Raw genomic sequence first — 24,595 nt, 5'->3', positions numbered from 1 at the left:
CTGCTCCTGCCTCTTGCAGGAATACCCATGGGGATCTGTGTGCTCTGTAAGGTGACTTTTCCTTCCTGCAAAAGGACTTTAGATCACCACCACCACGATGGAACACCAGCAGCAACAATCCCCCTTCTGACATCCTTCTGCAGCTCACCAGTCCTTCCCAGTTACAAAAGGTGTGCAGCTGCAAAAAGGGAACTGGCTGGGCCAGACTGGGCTTGGTACTCAGCAAAAGAGCTGCTCCAAATAAATAACTGCCCTAAAATACTTCCCTAGTACAGAAAAGAGGACATTGTGTTGGGATTATTTCCCAGAAAAGGAAATTAGCCTGCCCTGATCTCAGGTTGGGCCTGAGCTAACATGACCACTGTCCCAGCTATCCAGCACTGGCTTGGGTATCCCTACACTCTGCTCCAGTTGTTCCCGTGGGCATATCCATGCCCCAGGCTTTGGGGGGAGGCTGTCCCTTGGATCAGGATGCTGGAAAATGCATCTCCCTTCTCCTCCCTGGAGACTACTGAGTGCTGGCTGTGCAGAAAACTGCTGGGAAGGGATGCCAGCTCTGCTCTCTCCTGGGCCAGCAAACATCAGACAGATGTGGGGTGTGTGGGGGTCCAAGCTGGGTGTGACCCCACTGCCGTGACTGCTCAGATCCCCCCACGCTCCCACAGGACAGGGAATCAGGGTGTTGCACAACAAATCTGCAGGACTTGTGCCTTGGGGGAAGAACACAGGCACAAAACAATACTGAGCATTTCCCACCTCGATTCACTCTCTGCTCCCAACAGGAATTAGAAGCCAAGACTGTTAAAGTTTAAGACACAACACCCTAATCCAGCAAGGATGTGCACAGGTCTGTAAATGAATGTGTGGTTGTGGATGCAGCATCACACAGGCTTACAAGATTTCTGAAGATTTAAAAAAAAAAAAAAAAAGATACCATGTAAAAGAAGGAGAAGGGACAAGGGAAGTGCCAGGAAGAAAATTTTAAACCAAATAACAACCAGTTGATAATGTAAATATCTGAAACTTTGCCAATTTCTTTGCTCTTTTTCAGTTTGAAGTAGATAATAAATGAAATCTTTCGAAAACAAAGGGCTCGATGAGGGGCAACAACAGGTAAAGCCAGGAAAGAGCTTTTCACAGCTCTGATTTCCAATAACTTACTCACAAGGCATAGAACCACCCAATTATCCTAAAACAGTCATCCAATTTGTTTCTCTGTGGGGAAGCTTGGCTCACTAGGGTCATAAGGATCAGGAAATTAGTTCTTTGTTGAGAGAGGGTATCTTGCCCTCTCACGTTTCCCAACCTACCACAAAAGCAAGGAGTGAGACTGAGACAAAGACTTTACAGGACAACAGGGAAACTTTCTGACAAAGAAATGAATCTGCTGAACTCAGGTTAAATACAGACCTTGCAGAGCAAAGCACCAATTCTTGCTGCAACAGGCTTGTAGGACAGCCCAAAACTTCTATTACAAAGTTTCTGGAGGTGCAGTGAAGTGTCAGTGTTTATTCCCAAGCTTTTCCAAAAATCCCTGAGAAGTAAAAAATTCTTCTTTTTTTCCCATGTAAACTTCTTAAGATGGAAACCTCAGCAGCAATACTTTACTCTGTCGTGTTTTTTTTTTTTCTTCTCCATTTTAATGTGTGTTTTGAAAGCCCTCTAGGCATCTATTTGCATTTTCCAAAAGCTTTGGAGATCTGGCCCTAACTTACTTATGAAAATGGGGCTTAAGCTGGGGAATTACTGAGGTGCTTTTTGAAATTTTGCATTCTTTGTATTTTAAAGTATATTAGCCATGATTTTGCTGCTTTAGGGGACAGGTAATTCCTATCATTTCCAATAGAAATTGAATACTGTGCAGCAGGAAAAATTGAGGGTCTAGAATTTACTGACAAGGTCAAAATAAGAAAGGGGTTTGGTGTTCCTTTTTATGTGCATGATAAAAATCTGTGCATAATAGAAAAGCAGGCATGTCTTTTGGCACACCCACCAGCTTTACAGAAGAAAAACGACAAAACTGATTTATAAACTGAAAGTGAATATAGTTATAAATATATTCAAATACATTGCTGATGAGCCATATCTTACACTGGAAATGATAATTGTCCTAAATCAAAAGTAACAGTACCATGTCAGACCCTTTAAATATTCCTGATTTTTCAATTCCATGGATGGATATTCTACATAGGATTCCACATTCTTTAGGATATTCTATCCTGAAGTTTTGTGTCACAGGTGGAGAGAGAGAGAGAGAGAGAGAGAGAGAGGATTCTGCTGTGTTTTACAGGAAAAACAAAATCAAAACACCCAACCCAAAGAAACGTTGGAATTACAAAGGTTTTACAACTTTTCTGTGTGTTATAAAAGAATATCCCTGTCTAAATGTCCTTGATCAGAGAAGGGCACAGATTCCAGACACCCAGCAAATTAACTCCTACATTAAATATTACACCCATTTCAAGGGCACATTCCCAGGTTCCTAAATTAAAACCTTCTCCTTGTCATTCCCTCCTAGTTAGGTCAATTATTTTTGTCCCTATCATTGGATTTCTTTCCAGGTGTGAGTTTTTTGCTCTGCAGAACCAACTCTTCAACAGAAGACTCGTTTTAGACAGTTTGATCTTCAGCTGGTTTCTCAGTCCTTGCTTGGTGCAATGCTTCTGTCACCATCTAGGTCCTCCAGCCAAGAGAGATGCAAGTCCCCACAGAGATATTAATTTGTTTTAGCTGATATCTGGTCACTTTCTCAGAGCCACAGTACATAATTTTCTCCTGAATTGCTTGAGATTTATAGAGGTATTTCTTTCCAGAGCTTGGCAAAAAGGTGATGTGAAGCACTTGCATAATACTTAACAGGCTGAGCATTTTTGTTGTCATTATGTTCAAACTAAATGTCTGAAGACTGACATTGGTAATTTCTCCTCCCTTGTCATACAACATTTAGATTTCCTCTTATTTGCATTTTGGTCTCAGAATTGTCAAGGTTCACATCTTTCTTGCTTTTCTTTGTAACCATGGCAACTACAAACTTACTTTTTTTTTTTCCTCTAATGAAAGCCAAGACTTGTGCAGTGATCTACAGGAGACAAAACTCAAAGAAAAACACTTTAAAAATTATGGTTTACTATCGACCATGCCAGATAACGATTGACTTAAACAGGCCTTTAAAAACTGGTTTAAAGGTGTTCATCCAAATCTTAGAATCTTATGGCAAATGAACAAGGGTGAGGTCTGCTAGTAATGTTTCACTCCTCTGTAACATTCCCCCACTTCAGACTTCAACATGTTCCTCTAATTTGAGTGAGCTGTTCTATCTCTGAGGGAAGAAGATGACTTTCTATTAATCAAGAAAAATCAGAGGAAAAAAGCCATTTGTTGATGAACAGACAGGACCAGGCTCACCTGATTCCCATTCCTGAACAATAAATAGAAGAGCCACTCTCATGAATATTGAGTATCTGGCCTGCCAGAACAGTAACTATCCCTGAATATATTCATATTGTGCTTAGGCTGGACCCAGGAACTGGGAGAGTTACTGCTGGTACTGACAACAAAAATAAACTTGCTCTGGTTGCTTATTCAAGGCTAATTCCCTAGTTAGTGTGAGTTAACATTCAAGGCCAGGTCAGAAGAAAAGGGGAAGAATTTGGTTTGGGATTCTTTTTTGAGCTTGTTTGGATCTTTTCCACAGACCCGAGTCTTGAAATCTGCAGTCTCTGTGAGTATCCAGAATCTGCTGTGTGAAACAGAAATAGAACCCATTTCCCATCTTAGAATATCTGTCTTTTGAATTTCAACCACTTGAAGACTGAGATTGCATTTTTCTGTATATTGAACACAGCACATCACTCACACTCAATGCACAGCAAGGCAAGACCTAGAAAACACAGAGGAGAAACAACCAGGAATTATTGCTCCTCAGGCTCCAAGAAATAAATATTAACCGAAAAGAAAAACAAAACTAAGAAGAAAGAGTTTGAAGAATGCATTTAAATTTTAATCTGATGTTTGTTTGCTTCCCCCGAAAATCAGACAGCAGCTCTATTTTAAAAGAAACCAGCTTCTTGAAATGTTCATTTCACAGTTAATCAAATACACCACTGGACATAAATTAACCCCACTCCAAATTAGGTTGTTTTTCTGCTTGTTGGGTATCGGTTCAGATTTATTTGCTATGGACCAAATTCAGCAAAGTACTTAAGCACGTGCCTAACTTTGATCATGCAAGCAGTCCCACTGAAACTATTCACATGCTCGGATATATGTACACAGTTAAATCATTTGCTGGATCCAGCCCTACTTTTCCTCAGGAAAGCATTTGCAGAGACAGAGTTTGTTCTGTTCCAGCCATGAAGAGCTTCCTGCAAAGCCTTGACAGTGCAAGCAGCGTTGATCACTTGTCACTGGTCACACAGAGCAGTTTCTGTTCTCAATGAGCCGGATTTTATATCTGGATTAAATTTGAAGAGCCCACCGAGACACTGCATTTCTCAAGGTGAAATGGTGGTGGCAAGGGCAGTGGTAGCTGCTGATAGATCAAGGACAGGAGGAAATTAAGGAACCTCAGAAACATTCTCCTCCTGGTGTTGGTGAAAAAGGCATCGTTCTTGGAAAACTTACATAACCAAAAGGCATGTTTCTCCTATTTTCTCCTTTCTGTGCTCATTGAGAACATGTGTAAGGCTCTGCATGTGTGTGGCTGTGTGGTGTAAGGAATTCCCTGGGCAACTAGAATCCAAAGGGTGTCTTACTCCTTTCCTGGGATACTTAAATTACCCCTTTGGCAAAACCAAAGCAGGATCTTTATGGGAAAACTGCTTTCTTACAGATCTGAGAACTTCTCTGGCTAGATCCTCCTCACCCTCCTCCAGCAAAGTGTGGGAAAAGGATTGAGTGAAGGTGAATGTGACACAAATCATTTGGGATTGCATTAAAAGTAACAAAGTTAAGAAGTGATTGAAGTGGGCACCAGAGGTGAAGAACTGTCACAGCAGAATCAACCTGCACCAGCACAAAGTTCTGCCCTTGGCTGGTACAATTTAGCATCACTCCATAACTTCTTCCTAACCAATTTTCTGGGGAAACAAGGAATCTTGTTCTTTCACAAAACAGCAGCTGGGCTGTTATGTTACATAAGGGAGGTATTTGTACAATTTTAGCCCCACTTCATGGCTGGATTTGAGCCTGATTTCCCCCTTTTTGCTTAAATGACCGCTGTCATCTTCCCTGTGCTAGCCTTGGTCAAATCCATGGAATCGAAGCAACACGGAAATTCCATTTTCTCTTTTGCCACCACTTCACCTTCCAAAAGAGTTACATTTTTGATGTACAAAATCACTCTTAAAAATGTATTTGATGCCCTCTCTGGATGTCCTGGCCTATCAAGCTGTGCACAAATTGCTCTGAAAAATTCACAAAAGCTATTTTGAAGCAGCAGAAATGTGTTCTCTTTGGTGATTTCATAACCAAATTGCAGATGGAAAATAGGAAGAAATAAGACATTAGAATATTAAAAATGCCAGTGCTCAGCCAGCAAGTCAAACACCACCAAACACCACAACAACACTGAGCATAAACACTTTATGCCTTGTTGTGCATGTGCTGAACATTCAGAAATCTCTTAATCGTGGCCATTAATTTCCCCTCTATAAAGGGGTGGTTTTCATTCACTAAACTTTCTCACAGGAAATTACACAGAAAGTGTATAAAAATTATTTGTTGGGCTTGAGAAACTAATTGGTGAGTGAACTTTGAATAGAAAACACGATGTTTGATGTTGTGGCCCCGGTTCTGCTGAACACCTGGAGCAGGCAAACACCACAAACTCAATGACTTATCAAGTACTTGTTTTCAGTAAACCATTAACTCCTTCAAAAAGGCTTTTCTCCTCCTAACAATAATTTCCCAGGTCATATAGCTTCAATAGCTTCCCAGATCATTCACTCTGTACGACCCCCTGAGAAGCCTGAATTTTGGCAAAATTTCTTCCTTGAGTTTTACGGCTCCTGTTGTGTTTACAGGCTTCACGAAAAAACAAAAGGGAGCAGTGGTATATTCTGAAAACAGCAGCCCTCGGGATCTTGACAGGTATATTTGGTTAAATATTTTGCAACAAAGAATCTGCCTAGAAAACGCATCAAGCTTTTAGGATGTTGTCTAACATTTTTGAAAGTCACAGTAAAAAATGCCTAGTGCAAACAAATCTCATCCAGTAGAGTGCAGAACTGGTCATCAACACCATTCCTTTTTCCTTTTATCCCTCAAGTGTTGTTTTTTTAGAAGTTTCTTAAACTGAAGGTGATTGTGTTGTGTGAGTGTAACTGACCACAGAAAGCACGTGATCCCCAACAAAGTAATCTAATTTTTACAACCACACCTTCACTTCATATTGTGCTTAAGGCTCTTCTCAGATTGTATAGCACCTTTTCCTGTAAAAGAGGATAAAAAAGCCCAGACAAAGAAACAAAAGTGACAGCCTTCTGAAGACTTTTTCAGCAGGAACTTCGGAGGTGTGCCTACAAAAAATCTGTTAGCAAAATGAACCCCCGAAGAAAGATGTGATCATAACCCAAGGTCCAGACCTACTAGGAATATCTGTACAAACATCCCCAGCCCCAAATATCACAAATATTTATTTGCTTGTATCTAAACTGAAGTTATGCAGGTGTAGCACCAGCACATCGTTTGTGTGGAAGCAAAACCCTGCTCTCCTCTGAAGGATCAGGAACTTAAAAAAACACCTCTATAAAAACACTTCGGGATGCTCAAAACTGGCAAGAGGAATAGTGACAACACAAACAAGAAAAGAAGTCATTTCAATGAGACTGTTCTTGGAGTGACCAGCGTGTCCTGGAATGGCACAGGCAGTTTAGGAAGGCCACAAGCCCAGGGCAGAGCTGGGACTGGCTGCTGCTGCTGCTGCTGCTGAGAAGTGAGCGCAGACCCTGCGCCAGTCTTTGCAGACAGCGAAAAATGCCTGTGCATCACAGCGCTGAAGTTCATTCCCAAATAGGTTTCCCATTTTTTTAAAAATGATCATTTTCCCAAAACTGACTAAAACTTCATACTCAAAACTTTTTTGCCCCAAACAGCCGCCTGCAGACTTTGCTGCTCTGAGATTCATAACTTTTTTTTTTTTTTCCGGGGAATTTTCCATCATCAAAATCCAAAGCAGCAGCAACACAGCACACTGCCTGCCGGCTTCCCGCACCCCGGTTCAAACAAGCACCAAAGGCATTCTTGTTCCTTCCAGAAACAACAGGGGGAGAAAAAAAGGAATAAAATCTCGTGGCAACAACCGAGTACCCTGAGGTCTCCGGCGCGGCCGGGGCTCGCCCTGTGCTTTGGAGCGGGGTGTGGAGGAGGGCGGGCGGGCCGAGCTCCGCCGGTGCCGGGCACGGCTCCGCCCGGGCGAGGCCGCAGCGCCGCCGCCTCCCGCGGCCGCCGGGGCGGCGGGGGCGGCTGCGGCTTTAAGAGCTCCCACAATGCCGTGCTGGGCCCCAGTTCCGTTACATGTCTGCCCCGTGAGGGGAGCGAGGCAGCGGCAGGAAGGAGGCGGAGGCCGCCCCCGCCCGCCCACCCCCGCGGCGCGGCGGGGCCGGGGGAGGAGCGGGGCCGCAGCGGGGCAGGGCCGCGCCGAGCCCCGGGCGCTGCTCCGGCCGCGCCGCCCCCCGCGGGCAGCGAGGCGGGGCCGGCGGCCGCTGGCGCTGCCCGGGAGCCGCCGCGGGACGGGCGCCCGCAGCCGCTGCCGGCACGGCGAGCCAGGGCACGGGCGGTAAGTGCTGCCCCGCTCCCCCTGCCCCGCTCCCCCTGCCCCGCTCCCCCTGCCCCGCTCCCCCTGCCCCGCTCCCCCTGCCCCGCTCCCCCTGCCCCGCTCCCCCTGCCCCGCTCCCTCCGTCCCTGGCTCCCTCTCCCCGCTCCGCGTCCCCTCTCCGGCAGCTCCCGGCTCGTCCCCGCTGCGGGAGGTTTGTGACCCTTCCCTGCCTCCTCCTCGCTCGCCAACTTTCCCGTCCCTTTCGCCCGTTTCCCATCTCCCCCCCTCGGATTTTCATGGGTTTTTCGGTTTCTTTTCCTGGTGTTGTTTTTTTTTAATTTTTTTTTTTGGCGTTTTCGGCTCTGCCGTTCCCCCTCTCGCCTCTTCCCAGCCCTCTCGCGCTCGCCCCTGTCCTTTCGCTTCTTTCCTTCGCTGCCTCCCCGGCTTCCTCCGGCTTTTCCTCTCTCCTGGCATTCGGTTTTTCTCCGTTGGGCATCGCGTGGAAAAGTAAGGGATGTTTCTCGGTGTCCTTGAGAAAGGGAATTCAAAACCTACTTTACTTACGCTGGGAAATCTTTGTAGTAGTTTTCTTTCCCCTTCTCTTCCTGTCACCGGAAAGAAAATTAAACCTATTTTTCTCCTTTTCATTTTTTTTCTCTTTTGCTACGTGGACTGTTTGTTTTGGTCTTTTTTCTTCTCCCCCTTCTCCGGGCAGTGCCGGTTTGTTTCACGATTAATCTCTTTTATTCTGCCCCAAGCCCTCCCTCTCTCTTTTTCTTCCCCAGTAAGAAGAAAGATTAGAAGAAAATGTGTTTTGCCAGCAGGGAATGCGTGAGACTTTTTGGTTTGGTTTGGGGTTTTTTTTTTTGTTCTCATGGGGTACTATTGATGAGAAAAGCTTAAGCAAATAGAGTGCGGTAGGACAATACCGAGACATGAACTTTAAAGGGTAAGGAAATGGATTCTGCTGCTTGTTTTCTGCAGCTCTCAAGTGTTGTTGGGGAGGTCTGCTCCAGGCTCCGGTCTGGGCTTGTGCTGGTCCGGTGTGTGCCAGCCTGGTTTCTGTCCAGCAGAGCGGAGATTTAAATGCAGCCCTGGACCGCATTTCGGTGTTGCTCGTGCGTTCCGTCAGTGTGGAAAACCAGGAGGCGGGGGAAGGTCACGGATCGCGGTGACCCCTTTGGAATTACACCTGTCACGCCTCCCGTGCCCAGCTGCAGGTGTGGCGGAGGCTGACACATCTCACAGAATCTCTGGAAGCCGCTCGCATCCCTGGCAAAAAGTGCTTCAGGGGGATTAGGGAGTCTGTTTGGGACCTGGGAGTTTCTGCCTCAGCTCTAGCCAGTGTTGAAATTGAGTGTTTGCCGGGCTGTGGAGAGCGAGCAAATCAATTGCCTAATGATTTCTGCAGAGACACCTGTTTAAGGGCTTTCAGGCTCCCAGCTAATTGTGTTTGGGAGCGGTGCGGTTTTGTTAAGTGCTGTGAAAGTAAAGGGCTGTGTCTTTTTCTGTAGAGGATAGGTAGCTTGTGAATGAACTGTCAACTCCTTTGATTGGAGGTGATTCTTCTTTCTGTTACATTGCCTCTTTTGATAGATACCGTGCCAAAAGTCCAAAGCACCGTGTGGCTGAACTGCAAATAAAATCAGCCTTACTTTTCCCCCGCTTTCTTTAAAGAAGTGAGAAAATTTAATTTCGGATTAACTTTTTGTTTGATGATATCTCGTTGGAAAGTGGGCTAGACATGAAATTGGAAATACTTCTCTGAGTCTTAGAGCAAAAAAAAAAACTTTGATACGGAATGAATTGCTGAGAGAACTGAAATGACTGCTTGGGATTCATCGTATTTAGTTGTGTGCCCTTTGGGACAACTGAGAGATATACGGGGTTCACTTCTTACAGTTAGGTCATCTCTCCATCCTTTCCACCTTCATGAGCCCAGCAGAATTTGATCTGTTGTTTGAATTAATCTTGTTTTTAATCTTTTCCTGGAGATGAAAAAGTTTGGGATAGTGGGAAATAGGAGGAGAAAAATACCAAGTCATATTTAGCAAGAAGTTAAAGTCTTTCAAAACTATCTCAAACTGTTACGGGAAACACCAGCAACAATTCTGAAGAGCCAAATTAAGTTGATTAATGTAACTTGCTAAAGTTTGTTTGAGGGAAGCTCTGAAAAGGAGTGAAGGAGACTGAGCTGCTGAAAGCGCAGAGCTGAGCACTGAGGATGGTGTTGGGTTCTGTTCCTGCTTCTGCCATCGCAGGGCAGTGTGACCTCCTGCCTCAGCTCCTGCACCTCCTGGGATACTTGAGATTTCCCTGATTCTCTCAAGTGCTTTTTCACACGATTTGTAGCAATAATTGCATGTGATTGTTCAGTTGTGGGTTTGGTTGCTGATCAGGTGGTAGTTTGGCTCATGCTAATACTCATTCTTGGAAAGTTGTGGCGATCTTGAGCATCACCGTTTATTTTGAGTGACGCTGGATTTTTACATTGCTACAGAGGTTTTGAGGCTGGGGTTATTCTTTTTTCCCCTGAATACCTCTGACAATATCGGTGTGTGCTTTTTCCATGGTGCCTTAAATCTGCCTCAAGCTGTATATGAAGGACAGTGCTGACCTCTCCAGAAAGAAACTGTTAAATTGAATTACAGGGTGGAAAACTGTCCTGTGGGGACTGGGCTGAGGACCCCCCTCAGCGTGATGCTTGCTGTTCCTGGTAATTTTATTTTGTGAGGTCTTTAATTATGAACTTAGCTTAGTCCACCAGTGTGTTTACTTTCTAATTTTAAGTTTTTTACTTGGGTTTTTAAGTCTTTAAGTCTTCTATGTTGACATTAAATGTAAATGTCTTATGGTTTTCTGGGGCCTTTTTGAAAGCCTGGGTTTTCTTGTAATTTTTTTTCGTGCTGGGGTTGGGACTTGACAATGTGATGAGATTTATTGTCATCTCAGTGCCTGCCTTCCTGTAAGGTTTGAGACTGGGATACTTTGTAAACGCGAGGCTCTAACCTGTTGCTTGTCTCTCCTCAGTGAAAATGAGACTTGGCTCTGTAGAAAGTTCTTATTAGGCAAGTGTAGGTGTGTTTGTGTATATGTATGTGTTGTGTGTGTACAACTTGCTGTCCTCCTGTATATGCACATAGCCAGCTCCATGATTCTGAATCTGGACACTGAATCTGGCTTCAAATTCAGTTTCATAAATAACTAATTTTTCCTACCCTTCCCATTCCCCTTCAAAGCATGTGGTGATCTCATGCCTTTGACAGGAGTGGTTTTCCTGGCTGATAATGGGATGCTCATGTTGTTTTCTGCCTTGACTGTTTTGAGGGCTGTGCGTTATCTCTCTCTGTGCTGATATGGTGTGGGGAGGGGGTTGACTGCTCTGTGTGTGCTGAGCAGTGCCATCCTGCTCCATCTCTCCAGTTTGTCACCTGTGAAGTTGAGATCACAGAACTTGTCCTGCTTGGGAAAAGAAGGTGGGTTGGAGCTGTAGGTACAGGGGTTTGTCACATCTGCCAGGGGAACTGCAGACCCCTCTGAGTTGTTACTTCACTCGGATCTCTGCAAGCATCTGGTCATCTTTGTGATGACATGAATATGGAGAGTGTTAGTGTATCTGAGAGGACTCCAGGAGACAGGCACTGTGAGCTTTCCGCTGGCAGGCGCTTGAGAAATCCGCTGAATTCACCTTTCTGCTTTTGAGTCACTCCTGAAGGAGGGAGCAATCTGTTTACTTTCTTGTTGTGCTTGGAAAACGGGCTCACCCACAACAAAAGACCCTGTAATGCTTGCTGTTGTGCAGGATTATTGCACAAAAGCATCTCCCTGTGCAGCGCCGTGGCTGCGCTCGGTGGTGTATGATAACACATGTTTCTCAGCTGTTGTTGATTCCTCAGTGGCACAGACTTCAAAGGAATGCGCTGAAACAGAGCTGCAGCCAGGGAGAAGCGGGGTCTGTTCCACTGGCCTGTACCATCCATCTGTTTAAATATTTCGCTGAACTGTTCCTCAGAGTGTTCAGGCATCCAGTTAGGACTGGCAAGCAATTGCAGCTGGGAGTAGAGCCTGCTGCAAAGAGACCACCTAGGGGAGGCTTAAGTGCTGCCTCCCTTCTGTGGGTCAGAGCCCTCTGCCCTCCCAGCCAGCCAGGAGAGATAAGGCTCCTCATTTGGGGTATCTTTCAACATGACATTGTCTAATTCCTAATGCTGTTGAGGATTTATTTATTTTTACTCTCTGTGCTATCTTTAGCACAAGAAGAGAGGAATGGTAATGAGGACACACGGTCATCTCTGTAGTCTCCTCTGTGTGGGCAGCAAGGTAGGTCTGTAGTTTAAATGAGTAAATATTTATAACTAGATAATTTTTTTCTTGTTGTTCCCAAAACGTGTGGTGTAGTTCATAAAGAGTGATTTGTTCATCACTTGTGTCTCCAAAGGTAGTGATATACCTTACTGGATTAATTGTAGCTCCAAAACGCGAGCAGTAAAGTTACATTGCAGCCAATTACGTTGTGCTCATTCAAACTGAGTTTAGGGAAACACTTCACAACTTCATCCATGGTAACTAATAAAACTCCAGTGTACTGCATTATAATACAGGAGGATGCTGCCAATTCAAAGTATTTAAAGTTACGTTTTTACTTAAATTCCAATATTGGAGTCTCCTGTGCAAGACAATCTACACCTGTCATTGCTGACTGAGTCTTCGTGTCATGGCCTGTGTGTTCTGTGTAGTCCTGGATAGTGGAACTCAGAAAATATTAGCAGAGAAGCTACAAGCAATCTGTGGATAACCTGTGAAGATCCCTGTGAAGATAACCTGTGAAGTTTTTCTCTGTGAGACTGGCATTAATTTTGAGGATTGGAATGAGCACTGTAGATAGAGCAATGTGTGTTTCAGCTAAGAGGGTTTTAACCTTCTTTGTCAATGGAAAATGCTCATGCAGATGCACTAAGAGGATATTTCAGCTTGGGAAAGTTGTGAGGCACCCCAGGATTTGTTTTTCACCTGCAAGCAGCACAGCTTTAAAGGTGAGCTTGAATGTTGTCCTCTGCTGTGGTGTTGCTCCCTCCTTAGTAGTGTGATGTGACATCCGTGCCTTTGAAAGGAGAGTTCTTTCTCCCCATGTTGGCAGTCGTGGTGGTTTCATGGTATTTTGAGACATCAGATTTTAATGCCTTACTACCCCTTTGAGCAGAAAGGGGAGGGAAACTTCCAGAAATGTGTAATGCAACTGACTTCCAGCTTCTGCCCTTGCTCCAGGCTTGACATTGTAGTTTGAATGTATTTACTTGCTTTGAAAGCTGTACTCGATGTAACCTTGAGTTTTACTTCCCTAACTGCAACAGTACCTGATGTGTTTCCAGCCTGTACCTCGCTGTGCCTCTGCATTGCCCGGTTTTAAACTGGCCAGGCTGTTGGTGCTTTCTTCGTATTGTGTTCTCCCCAGGAATCTTCAGAGCTGCAACTTGCTTTTGCTTCAAGTGAACTGGAAGTGTTTTGCCAAAATCTTTTTGGACTCCTGAAGTGTTTGTCAATGTTTCCAAGCTGTTATTCAAAAGGAGTTTGGAGTTTCCGGAGGAACCTTTGGAAACTTTAGGTTTTACTGTCAGTCAGCAGTTCCGTGAGCACAGCTAAAGAGGCTGTAATTCCACCGGGCAGCCAGATGTTTTGTGTCTGTGCTGAAGTGGGAGACAGCATGGCTTTAGGGGTTGAAGGGTCTGCTGTTCCTGTCATAGGGCTGTTTGGAGATCTTCAGCAGATCGGATCTGCTTTCTCTCCTCTCCCTTCCACTCCCTCCTGCCATGCCTGTGCTGATGGTGATTACCTCCTTCGGAGTAAAATGGGATTATTGAGAGCAAAGCAGAATTTGTTGCTTTCTAAAAGGTAGATATTTGCTTGTCAGTCTGTGGCTCTTAAATACTAAGTTTGAAGCCAAAGCTGCATGTATCTTGACAATTAGTGAATTTATAGTAATTATCCAGTAGATTAATACTAACATTAATTCTGACTAGTGTGGCTTTAAGTGAATGTTATAAAGAAATCTATTTTCCTTGCAAAGAGAGGAGAGAGCACTCATTGATGCAAATCCCCCAGTTCCATGTTAAATTGCACCTTTTTAGGCACTTAAACACTTGTAAAATCTGTGTCTGTCCTTGTCTTTCTTCCTGCTCTCCTATGTGACATATGAAGGAAAGTTGAAAGGAACTCATCAGTGGCTGCATGTGTCAGTCTTCCTGGAGAGGAAAGGAGGAAGATGCCACTACTGATAATATTTAGAAGTCGATATTGGGAATCAAGAGAGCAAATGCTGAAATGTGCCATTGCAGCTGTGTGGCTGGCAATATTAACTAGCAGTAGTACCTGGAATAATAATTCCCATCTGGAGAGAAACATATGGCAGTGGTTGAATGCCCTTGTTCTTGCCCATCAGGAAGTGATTGTGGTGGATTTTTTGGTTATTTCTTCTTTTTAGAGAGCTTGCCCTGGGCTTCATCAGTGCCTCCAAGGCAATGCAAGCATTTGCACTGTTTTCATTGGGAGCAAGGACAGAAACTTCGAATGAGCCGAGTTGGAGACTTTGTGTTTTGAGCAGTGGAAGTGGCACAGAGGAGCACAGGACTAACAAAGAACAGTCACGCTGAATACAATGGAGTGTTTTCATGCAGTTAATGGGATTGGAATTGGTAACCTGATACTCCAAAGAGATAACAAAGGCTATTTAGCATACAAGGGAACATAGATTAATTTTTTTAGGAGTTGGTAGAGTGTAGCAGAATCTTTTGTCAGAACTCATTCTAGTGAACAAGTTCTGGCAGAAAATTACTGAATTAACAAAAGTTTATGGAATACCCTGAATAGAAAATGCATTTTCTTTTTTACTACTAATGTTCTTTCACTGCAGTTCTTGTATTTGCTTAGAAGTTTACCTTCTTCCCTCATGTGCTGTGAACTTAGCCTTTGTTTCAAACTGAAATATACCATAAATTAGAAGTCTTTGACCTTTTCTTCTTCCAAGAATGGAAGAGGGGAGCAAAACAAAATGAAATGTGCAAAGTTGTCATGACAAATCGGGTACCCTGCTGTTCCCTTATTTCCCAGAAACAGACCAGCTTGATCCAGACACAGCAGTGCTACTTGGGGTTAAGCTGTCCTGTGGGAGACCACAGGGAACTCTCTTTAGATGGCTTTTGGAGTAGTGAGGATGGACATCTGTGATGGTGATCAGCTGTAAGAAAACCCAGTCTGACCTCATAACTCAAGAATTAAGATAATATTCTAATTTAGGCCTGCTGCTTGCCTCCCTTGTGGTTTTAGTGAATCCAAGGAACTTGCAGTCCAGGTGGGCAAGGCTGGGTGATAAAAGGCACCCTCAGGAGGGGATCTGAGCTGCAGGAGGAGAGCTGTGAGTTTGCTGTTGGTTCTGTGTGCATTGGGCTGGTCATTTTTCTGAGGCAGAAATCAAGGGAAGAGCTCACCTTTCTTAGGCAGGGTGTGAGAGAGCTGGGCTCCTGCCAGCAGCCAGAAATTACAGTTTTAAAAGTACTCCAGTGGTGGGTTTGGTTTCACTTAAACTCTTAGCAAGACAGAAGGGGCTTTGGGTCTATTAGGAGTTGCTGGTCTTCTGTCATTGCTCATTGCAAAGCTCCTGATCAGCCTCGATCAGCAACCTGGGCTGGTGGAAGGTGACCCTGCCCATGGCAGGGGGCTGGACTGAGATGGGCTTTAGATCCCTTCCAACCCAGACTATTGTGATTCCATGACTCTGTGCTGGATTTGCAGTGTGCCTTTTGAAACGGGGCTCTTTCCCAAGCCTTGCTGTTCTCCTGCTGCCATTCTTTTAGCACTTCCCATTAGTGACTCGCTCCTGTGCTCCCTGTGTGTGCCTGAGGGCCCTGCCACCCCTTTCTGCACTGCCACTCTGCTTCCCAAACACTCCCTCATGGCTTTGTGGCTTTCCAGGTGCAGCACAGCTTCTGCTTTTGGTTGGGAGGGAAAGACACCGCACTTTCCCTTCACATCTCCCAGCCACAGAGCATTCCTGCAATTCCTGTGCTGCTGAGCTATTTGGAGCAGAGCGAGGGGAACACTTGCTTTGCTGTTTCCTTGTCTGGGAGTTGGGTTTAGCCTGCACGAAGCACCTGTCCTGTTGTGATCCTGACATCCTGTCAGTGCTCATTTCCCCTGCTCCTTGAGAGACAGCGTTTTTGTTGCTGGCAGCTCTTGCCTTAGCCTTCTAGGGAAACCAAACCAAAATTTTCTAGAATTCTTCCACTCTCTCCCTCCCCTTGTCCTTCACTGACCTCTAACCACATTTTTATCTTTCTTGACAAGATGCTTAGTTTCATTTATCAGCTGCTTTTCCCTTTATTCTTCAGCTTTGATTATTTTTCCAGGAGATGCTTGGAAACATTAACCATTACAGATGTGCACAACAGTCAAATACACTCACATTCCTTAGTGTTTTGATTTCTTATTGTACTCTTATACTCATGTGCCTGGGGCAGGTAAGTATTTTTTACGTACACTACTTGTCATGATAAAAATATCCATCCTCAGCACAGGGTAAAGAACTGCAGCTGGCTGTATTTTCATATTGCAATATACCAGTATTACCAGCTGCAAGAGCCCTGTGTTTCCCTCCCTGAACATAAGCTAGTGTCGTAAGTTCTGACTTTTTTTCAAGTCATTAATGTTTTCTGAATTTGTATTTACACACTGTAAGATAAAAATGTGACATAAATAGAAGGAAATGGTAAAAATACTTTCCTGTCTTAGTCTCATGGCTTCCTAAGTGCTTGACAAATGCTCTGTCACCTCTAGACAATATAATTTTGTTCTAAAAAACTCAAATATTGGCTCAACTTCCATAAAAATATGTTTGCTTTAATTGTGGATAGCAGAGGATGACTGGATTTATTTAAACACATGCTGCAAGGATATTTCTTTGTTATTTTGCAGTGCCCTTCATGCTTGTCATTGTAAGTGTATATGCAAAAGCCTAAATAATTGGAAATCTATATGCTTCCTGGGCATGGTTTACTTTAATAGTCCACAATGATCTCTGGACAAACTGTATTTTATTTCAAAAGACCTCCATTACCCTCAGCTTGAGCAGTATGAATGAGAATAGCATTCAATGTATACACCATTTTTAAGAATAGCCTTCTTTTTCTTGCTGATGTGGACAGAAAGCATGTAGGTAGGGTGAGGACAGTTCTGTAATAGAGTAGAAAATTAAACAAGAGGGAAGAAGAGGGTATGGCTTCAAGTTTGTAGACAGAGAAGTTAAGATTGGACCTTAGGAAGAAATTCTTTCCTGTGAGGATGGTGAGGCACTGGAAGAGGTTGCCCACAGAAGCTGTGGCTGCCCCATTCCTGGAAGGGTTCAAAGATCTCATGAATAAAAGAATACTTAAATCTCCTGTGGTGATGGCACAAGGTGTAGCTGTAATGTGGAGCCTCCTCATTCTGGGATTTCAGGTGCAAGGCAGATGGGAATCTCTGGTCTGATTTTAATATTGGCAAGGGGAGCCATCTGAGTTGCTGCATTCAGAGTTCAAACCTTACTACAAGATTACAGGGTGAACTTCCTTGGACATTCGACCACTATTTATCCGTGGCTTTTTTCCTGAAAAAATAAAAGGTATGACTACTAGATGAATAATTAGACCTTAAACCAGCAGTTGGTAGGTGCATGTCCCATCCTCAGTGGGTGAGACTGTTGGCATTCCCAGGATAATGTCCCTGTAATGAGGTCCAGCTCTGGAACAAGTTCTTGATGAACTTGTGTAGCAACATGACAGCCTCTGTTGCACCCTGAAACGCTCCTCAGCCAGGCTGGAGTGGCAAAGGCACAGGTACAGAGTGATGATGGCCAAACAGTGCCACCTGCAAGCCACTCTGTGAGTCACCAGGGCCTGTGTGCTGTGGCTGTCACATAACCCAGGGGAAATGCCTGTGGAAGGTGTGAAGCTGATGTACCTGGCACCTTGAGTGGGGTAACAGCAGGCACGTAGCTGGGGTACAGCTCCTCTGCTGGCAAGGAGCTCAAGCAAAGGGAAATGTGAACTGGGGGGTTCCTGTGGAATACTGAACATTTTAAGGGACAAGTATCAAGGAAAGGTTCATTTTTTTAATGAGAAGAGCTGACTGGAAGAGTCAGATTTGCTACAAGGTAATTGGAGGTAGCTGTGAATTGTTCCTGTGCCCTGTGGATTCCAGGAGCTGGGAAAGGTGTAAAGTGTAATCCAGCAGTCGGTACACGGACACTGTGTGGCAAATAAACCACTGGCTATTCTTACATCTTTTCTTGCAGCTTCTGCTTTAGTTTTCCTGCAGGTCCGTAGCTCTAATGCCAGTGCCCCAGTGCTGTTTGAGCATACAGAGCTTTCTGGGAGGGTTGTGTGTTCTTCTGATGGAAGTTCAAAATAACCTTGCTGTATAACCACTGCTTTAATTTTGCTCTGTATTGTGTTCTTCTTCTCCCCATCTTACTCACTCCTGTAATGTTTTAATAAAGTCAGTCCTGTGCTTGTTGAACTAGGAAAAGGGAAATGACTATAATGCTCCAACATGAGTCCTTTCTACTACATCTGACATTCAAGTAAGACATTAAAGCCAAGGCAAGTCATTAGTAGTTTGACTTAGTTCATTTTCATAGTCCTTTTCCAAAACATGTGTTTTTGTCATATGATTTCCTGCAATGAATTTATTCCTGATGTTGAGAATTAATACAGCCTTTCAAAAGAGATCATAAAGTAAAGAATCAATATTTATTTGGAAGCTTTTATTGTTTGGTTTTTTTTAATTCATGCAGTAGCAAATTGATGGGGGAGTAGTATCCTTTGAGAAATTCTTTACAATCCGTTCCATTAAAAAGAATAATAGGTTCCATTTTGCTGTGCTGAGCCCCTCATCAGGGTTCCTGACTGGTTACCTTGTACTTCTTAGCACTCTTGAGGTGCAAATGGTGTCTGTTCTGCTATCCACACTGAACCTGAGGATATGTTGAGAGATGTTCTTTCTGTGCTTTGTTCACGTGACATAATTTCATTAAAGCTAAGGCCAAGCATGTCCTGAAATTCTGAACAATATTGTTTGCTCTCCTATACCTATTTGCTCATTGTCACCAATTTGACAATGTGTGAGTCTGAGGCAGAGCTTGACTATGTGGAAATTGGTGCTGTGTGCCTGCATTTGCCTCTTCTTAGGGAAATCTCAGGTTTGTTGGGTTTTTTTTCCATTAACATTTACCAGACGTGGGTTTTATTTGAAAGGGAAGAAAAAAAAAGGGCTTAAAGTATGGATTTAAGTAGGTCTGTAAAAATGTGTTCCTTTGTCAGCTTATGCTATTAAAAATATACTCTATGTAGGAATTAATCTGTTGGTCTTCATGTAAAATGCTCTTACTCATGTAATAAATGCTGAAGCTTATTTGAAGCATTGGGAATGTGTGTAGAGAGTGAGGTAAAGAGTGATTGGGTGCAAGTCAATTTGAGCCATCATCCCCAAACAAATACTGTGACACAAATCACTTAGCTAAGTTTGCTTTTATGTGTTTGCTTATTTGGGTTTGTCTCTGGGAACTGATTTATTCGTGTTGTGTCTTGGATTGAAGGGACAGCAAAGCAGTTGTGATGGGTGATATTAAAAACTAGTGTGCAAATTTACCTACATAGGTTATTTCCACAAAACTCGTATTGATTTATTCCACCTTGTCCCAGGCTGGGAGAAAAGCAGTTGCTTTCTTTGAGTGCACACTGGTTGTCCTCAGAGCTGAGACTCCAACTGTGTTGATGTAGTCATTTGTGAGCACAACTTGCTTGAAAATGTTTTCAGCATCAATAATAGGGGATACTTTTTGCACTTTATTAAAAACTCCAGGAATGCATTGGGAAACTGTAGTAATTGAGTGGCTCTAAACTTCATTAACTGTAGAAGTATTTAAAGAAAGCGATTTAAGATTTGTCACTGGCTTAGGGCTAGTGGGAGGTTTCTGATCTGTGTCATTATTAATGAGCATATGTAAAGAAGGCTTTAATTTTCTAGGGAAGCATCTTCATCCTTTGACTCAGTTTCCAGACGCAGCTGGTGAAAGCAGCCTGGTCTGAGTGGAGCACTGGCCTTGCTTTGAGCAGGAGGCTGGGCTCCAGCAGCTCCTTCCAGCCTGAAGGCTTCTGGCTTTTGGTTTATTTTCTTTTTCTTTAAGAGGTGTTTGTACCACGCAGCCACAGTCAGCGGTAATGGGATTGCCTTGCTGATACTGCCAGCAGTTAAGCCAGAGGGGTAAATAAATCCTTGCTTGTAAGTAATTTTTTTAAAAAATCTCTTTTTTTGGCTTATCTTTACGGCACTTCTATTGGATAAAGGCGGAACATGTAGGATTTTCTTTGCATCTTGTTTTCTGGCTGCTGCAGAATCTGTTTAAAGAGGTGGAGTAGGGCAAGTTCTTATGACCTTCCTCTAAACTGTAGGGTAAGCTCTCAGCTTTCCAGGAGCTGGATTTTTGTATGGAATCTAATGATTCTGTGCTTGAATGCAGCAGGCAAACCAACTGTGCTTTAGGGAAACTTGTCACAGATATATAATATATTGGAATTACCCATGAATTATTGAGTTGGAAAAAGAAGCTGTAAACATAGCAAATACTAGAGATGATAAAGAAGAGAAGGAAAAAATCTTTTTCCCAAAGTACTTTTAACAGAATGCAATGTATGCATTTCTGTGATGAGATCTTTAACAAGGAGTTGAAAATACAGATTTTTCTATAGGAATCTTTATGTACATACTTGAGTAAGGTGATATGGGAAAAATACATGCCTGGTAATGGATCCAGGATCTCAGGGCTGCTTGTTCACAGACTAGCTTGCTTTGTGGAAGGAGTAGTAGAGTGGGTGCTCTTTTGTGTGTCTGGACTTGTCACAGAGGAGCCTGTCCCTGCCTGGTGGTAACTCTGAGATTTACAGACCCATCCCAAGCTGGACCCAACAGGACAAATCAGACTTTCAGCTGCAAGCTTTGAAGTGTGAGCAGAAGAAGAGATTTTTAATGAAGTTGAAGTGGAATAAGTGATTAATATCCTGTGCTTCACTAGGTGCTAAATCACTAGAATTTTTTCTTGAAATGAAATCCTTGATCAAACCATTCTGCTGTCTCTTTATTTATTGAGTGAAAGAGTTCCTCTTTGGTTCAAGTACTGTCATCTAATTTTTATATAGCTGATGTTGAGAGGTGGCTTGATGTATCTTTTTCCTAAAAATCTGATTTTCTTCCTTTCAGTTAATTGATTCTTTTTTCTGATAAAGCAATGCTACAACATGCTATGAAAAAGGGACAAATTAATTAATTCTTAACTGTTTTTTACTTCTAGATGAAGTAATCTTCAGGTAGAAGGCAATGCTAGATGGACTAGAGAGAAATCAAACTCTGCAGGAGTAAGGACACAAAGGCAACTCACTGAGTGGTCACCCGTGCAAAAACAGTCAGCAACCAAAGCATCAGTTCTTAGAAATTTTGGCAAATACCTGACTGTCACAGCATGTGCTTCGTTATTTATGTAAAGGCACCTGAATTGCAAAACCTTGAGTTTCTTAATTTAAACACCATTATGTTAAAAGTTTATTGAATGGAAGTTACACAGTGAGTCGGGGGAGGCTAAAGGGGAAATGTCAGGACAGTGGTGTGTTCTGGCATCATCTGCTGATTATTTAGTCATGTGCATCAATAGTTATCTACCCTAATGATAACTTCTGTTTTCTAAATCAAGATTACATAGAAACTTGGAGTCACTCTGGTATCTCAGGTGGTTTCCTGAGAATTACTTTGGTATCTCTTCCTTTCTGGTTTTGGCAAAATGTAAGACTTGATTTAACTGCTTGCTGGCTTGTCTTGGAAGCTTATGGTTTAGCTCCTTAGTTTATTTATGAAAAAGTGATAATCAGTTGGAATTTGAGCAGGGGGCTCTGAATATGCACATATTGCACTGATTCTGCAGCCAGTGGCCCAGTGCCAGCCAGGGTGGGCAGAGCTGGAACTGAGCCCCTGCTGAACACCTCTGCAGTCACAATCATCTGTGCCATGGGGAGCTGCTGTGGAGTGAGCACAGGGGGCTCTGCAGGAGTAACAGGTCATTTGGATGGGATCCAAAAGGGTTTTTTTGAGAAAATAGATGGGAGTAGGAGAGTTGATTGCAGTAGAGGCTTTGGGATGTGGAGCTGCACTAATTTAGAGTTGAAATAAACCCCGTGGTGTTTGGGTGCTGCCAGCCTTACGCCAAGGTGCAGGCTCATGGCCAGAGCTGTTGTAGCAGCTCTTGTGAGCGGGTCCTGGAGGTCACTGAGGTGGCAGTCTGGGACTGGTGAGCCCTAATTACTGACCACGGTGGGAGTAGGAGCTGCTGCATCTTGGAGAGCCTCCTGCAGCGGATCAGCTGCAAACCACGGTATTGATGATACTGCACAGAAATGCACTGCTATTGCTGGGAGCTTTTTTGTTTTTTGAAAATTGGGAACTCTGAGCTTGTCATGTGTTTCTGCAGCATGCTTTAGCCAACTTTCAGCCATTTGAGTCACTGAAATAAATGGCTTTTTGATGATGTGATTCTCTTAAAGGGATCAGTTGATTAAAGTGTTTGTTAAGAGTTCACCGGTCAAGCAACACGTATAAATCCTGTCTTCTTTTGATGGGACTTTAAATAGCAGAGCAACTGTGTACTTGCATCTATCTTTTTGAAAGGGGAAAAAGAAGCTTCCATATTTTCACAGCAATACATTAAAAATACCTATCATTCCCTATGGAGCTTTTTCTAACTGTACATTTTCATGTGAGAATTTTGCATTTCCTTTACAGTGACAATTTACAGAGGAATAGCATGTTTATTTTTGGCAATCTTCTCAAAAGAACCCAGATTAAAATCTTTGACCTACAGCTGTTGTAAATGCAAGTCTTTTTTTGTTCTAAAGCCTTGCAGAGTTGTTCCCTTTTTGTGTTAATCGATTAAAATGTGTGCTGGGTTGGCCCAAGTTCTTCTTGGTAACTGGGCAAAATGAAACCCTGGAATAGACAGAAAAATCAACGCTACATCTTCCTTTTAGGGAAAGTTGATTATTATTTTGGTGGACTCTTTTTGCCTGCTGTGGGTGTATATATATATATATGTATTTGTGTGTTTTAGCCTCAAGACCCCTTAGATTGACACTGCACTTCACCAGGTCTGTCTCAATGTTACAGAACAGATGGTTAATTCAAAACCAAGAGTATTAAAGCTGAGTAGCTAAATCTGATCTCCTAAAAACGAGGCTGCCAAAACAAGCTGCTGTATTTGATGTAGCTGCTGAATTGGTCTTTTATTTGCTACAAAAGCAAACCTGAGTCCAGTGCCTAAATGAGAAGAGGTTGGTCGTTTCCAAGTTTTTTCAGCTTTCAGTTTCTCTCTGAGCCTGTAACTTGAAGCAGGAAGTTGCTTACATATTGTAGGGGTTCTGGAGGAGAAAAAGGCTCCTTTCAAGTCCATTGTTTTTTCTGGGCTTATCGCCGTGGTCCTGGGTTTTTGAAGTAACAGAGACAAATTGCAGCAGTGGAATGAGGCTGATGCCTGTTTTTCATGTGCTGTGATTTGCTTTTTTCTTCTATTTAGGTGGTCAGTGAAATGAGAAGAAAAGGGCAAATTGTTAGAAGAAAGAATATGCCTGTAAACATGCTAATCCTTTCTCTGGTTGTCAGCAAATAGGACAGATAACTTGAGACAGGTGTTGTGCTAGAAAAAGCCTTTAGATGTGGAATCCAACTTGCACACCACAGATCCTGGTTATCTCTGCACAGGGCCTAATAAATATGTACTGATACAAAAGGGATTAAAGCATTTATTTCCTGCATTTACCCTGCTGGGATTATTTCTTAGGAATGCCATTTCACACCAAGATACTTTCCCAATTTCAAATTAAACATGAGCAGGTTGATGCTCTTTATCTCCATTCTTGGGGGTTTAAATACTTGCAATTCTTATGTGAGCTGCTGAAAGTCATAGCCACTTCTCAGGAATCTCTGACCTTGCAATCCATTTTCCTATGGTGGATTCATCTTAAAAAGAGTGCTGTATGTGTCTTTTGAGGTGTTATTTTTCACTTATATGATGCTATAAGATGAGCTCTCGCATTTTTAGGACTACTTTATCTTGAATGATAAGGCATGGCATCAAGGTAGTGTGGTCATTGTATAAAAGTTGGAGACAGCAGCCAAGTTATTTGTGTATGCTTCTGCCTTGATAAATTCCCTAAAGTTTAAAAGAAAATCAGGCTTCCAAATCTTTATTTGCTTTTGCTGCTTCTTTTAATGTTTAACTCTATGAAAGGTGCCAGGTAAATGGGTACAGACTGAATCCTTCCATTTCTTTGATTTACACCACAAGTTTTGTGGGTAGAATTACAGTTCCTGCATAAGTATCATAAATTTTGTATTTTTGGGGGGTAGGCAACTATTTGCCATAGAGAAGATATTGCTTTATTAGGTTGCATAGTTAAATGCTAGGGAAAATCTTGATCCCCATGGCACTTTTGGGCTTTTCTTAAAAGAATTAGTTTAGGTCCTTTGTAAATTCTGCATATTCTCATTGGCCTGGACCCTTTTATTTTAGAGATTTTGTCGGCTCTGTTGATGCCATCAGCCACATCCTCAGGCTTCTAGAGATGATGGTCTTAAGAGGGGGAGTCCATTTGAAATAAATTTGCTGATCTGTGGGTTTGGTCAGGGATTAGATGTTCACATCTCAACTTGAAATGTCCCCTTCAAACACAGGGGAAGAAGTGCAGGAAGCAGAGAAGCCTTGGCAAAGCTTGG

The 24,595-nt window shown here is 43.2% G+C and overlaps 1 protein-coding gene across 2 annotated transcripts in view; it reads left to right on the top strand.

Annotated features, from left to right (window-relative positions):
- Positions 1 to 7,613: 7,613 nt before the first annotated feature.
- The window catches only part of RASSF8 (Ras association domain family member 8), a 74,812-nt gene continuing 57,830 nt past the window's right edge, over positions 7,614 to 24,595 (top strand). For both annotated transcript variants that reach the window (XM_063395509.1, XM_063395508.1), the window contains exon 1: positions 7,614 to 7,777. The gene's annotated coding sequence lies outside the window, so the exon portion shown is untranslated. The remainder of the gene's footprint in view (positions 7,778 to 24,595) is intronic.

The sequence above is a fragment of the Prinia subflava genome, chromosome 4 (assembly GCF_021018805.1).
Source record: "Prinia subflava isolate CZ2003 ecotype Zambia chromosome 4, Cam_Psub_1.2, whole genome shotgun sequence".
NCBI classification, from domain to species: domain Eukaryota; kingdom Metazoa; phylum Chordata; class Aves; order Passeriformes; family Cisticolidae; genus Prinia; species Prinia subflava.
This window is presented reverse-complemented; position numbering and strand designations above follow the sequence as displayed.